Raw genomic sequence first — 5,918 nt, forward strand, 5'->3', positions numbered from 1 at the left:
CCCCACTCCCCCCCCAAAACCCATCCACCCCATCCTAGTGGACTCTGGTGGTGTCCATTTCCCATGCCTTCCCAAATCTTGAAGTAGGGTTTCTCCTCACCAGAATAAGAGCACTTGGAATAACAGAGTAGGGTCCCTTCACCAAAAACAAACAAAAAGTTAAAAAAAAAAAGCCCTGGGATAACAATAGGGCATTACCTCCCCCAGAATAAGCAACCCTGGGCTGAGGTAGGCAAGCAGTGTGACTTAACATGGAACCCTACACTAAAGAGTCTCTTTACTAAAATAACAACTACTGGGGTTTTAAAAGGAAAGCACCCTTGCCCAAGTTAGAACATTTTAACTAAGTTTGTGTGGTGGTAGCAGGCAGGAGGTGCCAGGGTTTTTAACACATCAGAATAAGAGTCCTGGGGCTCAGAATGGAATTAACTTCAACCAAGTAAACATCCTTAGCAAAACAAGAAGCAAGGAAGTCTTCCTTCCAGAATAAAAACCGTGAATTCTGGGAGGAAGGCTCCTCATCAGGATTGGGATGGGGACTGGGCAAACTTGGCTTATGTTTTCTGATCCCAGATCCCCAATCTCTGACCCTAGTAACACTGGATTTTTAATAACCTGTAAAACCAGGTCAACAGATGTCCTTCTATCCTTGTGGCATGGCCATGGGATGGCTATCCCAACTAGGGCAGCAGGGACCAGGCCAAAGGGGTAGGACCCCCTTTAGAGGTATTAGGGGGTGCATCCTCGGCTGGTGTCTGCATCCAGGAATCGAGCAGGATCTCCTCCAGTGAAGGTCAGGCAGAAGGTTTGGGGGCCAGGCACCGGCGGATTAGGGCACAACATTCTGGGGATACATGGGCAGGGAAGTGGAGCTTAGCCTCCAAAATCTCCTGGTCCCTCTCAAAGGGAATGTCCCCGCACACCATGTCATAGAGAAGGATACCCAGTGACCAGACAGTGGCAGGGAGTGCATGGTACTGGTTACGAGAGATCCACTCCCGGGGGGGCTGTACACTCTTGTTCCATCAAAGTCAGCGTAGGGTTCATCATGAAGCAGGGTGCCGGAACCAAAATCAATGAGTTTGACACAGATTCTTTGAAGGTCTATCAGGATATTCTCATCTTTGATGTCACGGTGGACAACTCCACGGGCGTGGCAGTGCCTAACGGCTGCCACTACCTGAGCAAAGAGGCAGCGGCTTCGGGCTTCACCCAGTGCGCCCTGTTCTGTGATGTAGTTAAAGAGATCCTGGGCGGGCAAAGGCCGCTCAAGGACCAGCATGAAGCCCTCTGGTGTCTCAAACCAGTCAAGCAGGCGGATCACACCAGGTGACCACCGCCTGCACCCACCTTCCACAGCAGTGCCACTTCCAGTGGGCACGTGACGGACCCTGACAGTGTGGACCAGCCCAACACGCCATTCCGTGGGATCACTTTGATGGCCACCTGGAGTCAATCTGTGATGCGATGTCCTGCGAAGACAGTGCCAAAGCCCCCCTTACCCAGCAGGGGGCCAAGTTGGTACTTGGCCTCGAACGCTTCCCGATCCTTGCCTCCTGGCGGCTGCATGGGGGTCATGGGGGCCACCGCGAGCCCCTGAAGAGGCTTGCTCAACATGGAGGAGGAGCTGCGCAGATTAAGCCCACTGAGCCCGCAAGGTGTAGACGCCCAGGGCAGTGGGGCTGGAGAACCAGGACTTGGGGGCGCCAGGGTGGAAGGTAGGGAAACTGGTGGCCCAGAAGCGCCCACAAATGGCGCAATGCTAAGATTCTCCGCGCGCTCCAGCCCCAACGCTACTGTGAATAACACATCTCATTCTCACTTTAAGTAGCACAGTAGTCGATATCCCTCTGACTCCTGACCCAATAGTCCTGGTTAGTTCCTTCTTCCTTTCTTTTTAGATATCAAACACTGATCATGCAAAAGATGAAATTTGTTATTTGTAGATGTCTGAGGATCATGGGATCATGGTCAAATATATTTTCCCAACAGGTGGACACATCATCAAATGTTGAAAGTAGGAGGCAACATACCCAGTGTAGTCAGTAATTTTATAGCTTTTCATTGAATACAAGTGTATGTATCTTTACGTAGTTTTAAAAACAAAGGAATCTTCAAAAGAAAATGAATTTGGGAAAGCAGGGGACAAGAAGAGATAATTAAAAAATAAATGAAAATAATTCGAGTTATCAAGGCATTTTCAGACTTGGGGGTATGTGTTTGCATATAAACTGGTGTGTGTGCCCCTGCGCTTAAGGTCAAGCTCCAGCATGCTCATTTGAGGTAGCAGAGGCTTGCATCAAAACACTCATCAAAACACAGGCTGCATTCCATTTGCACAGCCCAATATCAAGATTGCCCAGAATTACATCTTTATGCCATTAGACATCTAATGCAAAGCCATCAGGTCTTTCAGCTTTCCCCGGGGACCCCTCGGGAGGAATTTCTGCCGAGAGCTGGGCAACTCAGACCCGATGCCTGTCAGGAATGAACCGTGTTACAAGTTTCAGGGAGGGCTTCCGTTGTCAAAACAATCATAGCTGTAATTTTCTCTCCCTCTATTTACAGGAAACAAACTCTTCCTTCCTGTCCTCTGCCTGTAGCAGAAAATAGACAAGCCAAGCAGATGTCCAGGGATGGCGGAGGAGTACCTCAGGCGGCAGCTTCCTTGGAGAGAAAACAAGCTCCAAGAGAGCCTTGGGGGTGGGGATGGAGGTGGGGAGTGGGGGGAAGGAAGGTAGTGCAGTATTGCATCTTGATTCCTATTGCATCCTGATTCTGAAAGCAGGCCCTTGCCTTCTTTCAGTCCCTGCAACTCCTTTTGTCTCTTTCCAGCTTTTTCCTACCACAGCGAGCTCTGTGAACTAAATGTGGCCAGGGAAATCTCCAGCAGACATAGTATTTTTAAACTCTTATGGCCTCCTGTTTGCAGACTCACGTGATGTAGATGAACTAGGTCCAGAGAGTTTCTCATGGGAATCCAGGGTGCTTAGCCATAACTGCTGGCCCTTGTAATGCTGCCCTTGGGATTTCATTTCACATCTTCAAGACCCGGGAAGCAGCAGACCCTGTAAATGCACCAGGAATGTACCAGGGAGTCTCTGTTCACTGGGCTTCGCAAGGATGGCTTCTGTGGGCCTATGGAAACTTGCAGGGTTGGCAGCTGGAGCCCAGCTCGGGCTGGAGGGCAAATGTAGTGCAAATTTGGTCACTGGCAAGAGAGAATTAGTTCTCTCAATCTTCCAAGTGCCCTTCATGTTGAAGATCTTGTTGTTGTCGTGTGTTGTTTTGTTTTGCTCTCCTTGTGTATTGTTCAACTTTAGCCAAAGTATTCTAAAAATACATGTCCTTATGTCTTTCCTTCAGCATTACTGTTTCCAGAGACTATTATTTCTCTTTCTGATGCTCTTGCATAATGTCCTGGAATAACAAATATTTTACTTTTTTAATTTAAGAAGTGCCATTATTTTGCATAAATGGAAGGTACAAAATAGACAGGGGGAGGTTAAAAATAGTATAGGAAATGGAGAAACTTACATGAAATATAAGAAAATATATAGGAAATATAGAAACATATGTGTGACCCATGGACATAAACTAAGGGGGGTGAATGCAGGTGGAAGGGGGGAGGTGCAGGCTGGAGGGAGGTAAAAGGAAGAAAAATGGGACAACTGTAATAGCATAATCAATAAAATATATTTTTAAAAGAGAAGTATCTTTATTTTGAAGCAATTTCTTCATAGGAATTAAAGTATATTTCAGTATAAAATGATGGTGGGGAAACCAATCACATACTTACTGAGAAAAATCACCTTTGAAACCATGATGGAAAAATAAAATATTCTTATGTTATGGATTTAATTAAATATGATGATTTCCAGGCAGATGTCACTGAAGTGTCTTGAAGAAGGGGTACCTTTTTCTCTTTTGTGCAAAGGGACTGTTCAGACTAGCAGCATGCACCTTTTTCCTCTATTGCACTTTACCACGTACAATAACTACCATTTCCAATCGCTGATTTGTATCAGGCACTAGTATAAGTGGTGTAGTACTGGTACTCCAGCTTTGAAAAACAAGCAAACAAAAAACCCTGAATTGCAGTGTTCGAAGATTTCTGTGGTGATGGTTCTTGAAAGTGAACATGGAATTGAGAAGCGATGATCACAATGGGCATTCTTGAGCCAGTACAAGTTGGCTCCAGCATACCAGGGGTAATACATAGTATTGTATTGTTGAACATCACTACCCAGTTCACACAGCCTTTCACATTCATTATCCCGTTTGATCTTCACCGCCACCCAGTGAAGTGTAACACCTTCCTTCAAATGAGGCTGCTGATGTGCAGAGAGGTTAGGGAACTTACTCAAGGTCACAGAGTCAGAAAACAGTAGGGTGATTCTGAGTCCAGTGCTCTTTCCAAAATTGGAAGGTATTTTTTTAATTATTTCCTTTTTTTACATTGTGAGTTTCCCTGAAAAGATCAAAGTACGTATTTGATGGAACTGAGTCATTTCAGGGTGATTAGTCAATACATATCTTCTAAGCTGAGTTCTGTTAAGTTGCATTAAAATGAAGGACTTCCTGATCCTCAAGGTACACATTCAGTCTCTAAAAAAAAGTATTATTGTATGGATAAGTGTTTTTACTCTATAAAGGGATACGTTTATTATTATTCACTCTTATGCTGATAAGGAAACTGAGGCATGGGGGAAGTCACGTTACTTTGCCAAAGGAGACAGAAAATCAGCAAGTGAAGCCAGGCTTTCAGCCCAGCAGCCTGACTCCAGAGCCCACACACTTGACCCCCACACTGCCGTGCAAATGGTAGTGCAGGTGCTCAGCAAATGATTTCCGACGGAGGCAACATTGATTTCAACAAATATATACTGCTTTAAGTATTGTAGCAGTTAGGGTTCCACCAGAGAAAGAACTGGAATTTGTATTTATGTATGTTAAGAGATTTATTGCAAGGAATTGCTTATGTGATTGTGAGGACTGGCTAGGCAAGTCAGAAGATTCTGTAGGGCAGCCCTCAGGAAGTGCAGGCTGGAGACTCTTGAGCAGGAGCTGAGGTTTCCAGGTATTGTATCAGCCAAAAGGTTTGTTTAGTTTTTTCCACAAAATGAAAGACACATTTTTCATTTTCACCAATAACTTTATTGATTTGGATATTTTAAAAAATATTTTATTTATTTATTTTTAGAGAGGGAGGAGAGAGAGAAAGAGAGAGAGAGAGAGAGAGAGAGAGAGAGAAAGAAACATCAATGTGTGGATGCTGGGGGCTACGGCCTACAACCCAGGCATGTGCCCTGACTGGGAATCGAACCTGCGATGCCTGGCTCACAGCCCACGCTCAACTCACTGAGCTACACCAGCCAGGGCGATTTGGATATTTTAAATATGTCAGCTATCTCCCATGTGGTATAATGTTGATTGCTCTCAGTTAAGGTCTCGATTTGATCTCTACCAACTTCAACTGGTCCAACAGACTGTGGAGCATCATCCAGTGAGAAATCTCCAGCACGAAACTTCACAAACCTCTTTTGACATATTCAGTCAGTGACAGCATGTTCTCCATACACTGTGCAAATCTTTTTTTTTCTTTTTTGCTTTTCAGTTTTTTACTTTTCAGTTTTTTTAGCTTTTCAGTATTTTTACTTTTCTTGAAATAATAAAATATACTATGGCAAAATGTGACGTATTTCTTCCATCTTCAATACTAAAATGGCTCCACAAAAGGTGACCAATTTTGATAAGTTTTCATTTAAATCCATGCTCATATGAGAGCTGTCACAATACAATCCAACAAAATTGTTTCAAATGAAGTTAAAGACAACTAAGCATGACTAGAGTCATCTTACAGAAAAACCAAATGAACTTTTGGCCAACTCAGTAGAATATTTTTCCTTAGGAAACCA

At 44.4% G+C, this 5,918-nt stretch overlaps 1 pseudogene; it reads right to left on the reverse strand.

Annotated features, from left to right (window-relative positions):
- Nucleotides 1-680: 680 nt before the first annotated feature.
- Nucleotides 681-1,683, reverse strand: LOC123822114 (annotated as a pseudogene).
- Nucleotides 1,684-5,918: the final 4,235 nt, after the last annotated feature.

The sequence above is a fragment of the Phyllostomus hastatus genome, unplaced genomic scaffold, assembly GCF_019186645.2.
Source record: "Phyllostomus hastatus isolate PE091 unplaced genomic scaffold, TTU_PhHast_1.1 phas_contig_40, whole genome shotgun sequence".
NCBI lineage: Eukaryota > Metazoa > Chordata > Mammalia > Chiroptera > Phyllostomidae > Phyllostomus > Phyllostomus hastatus.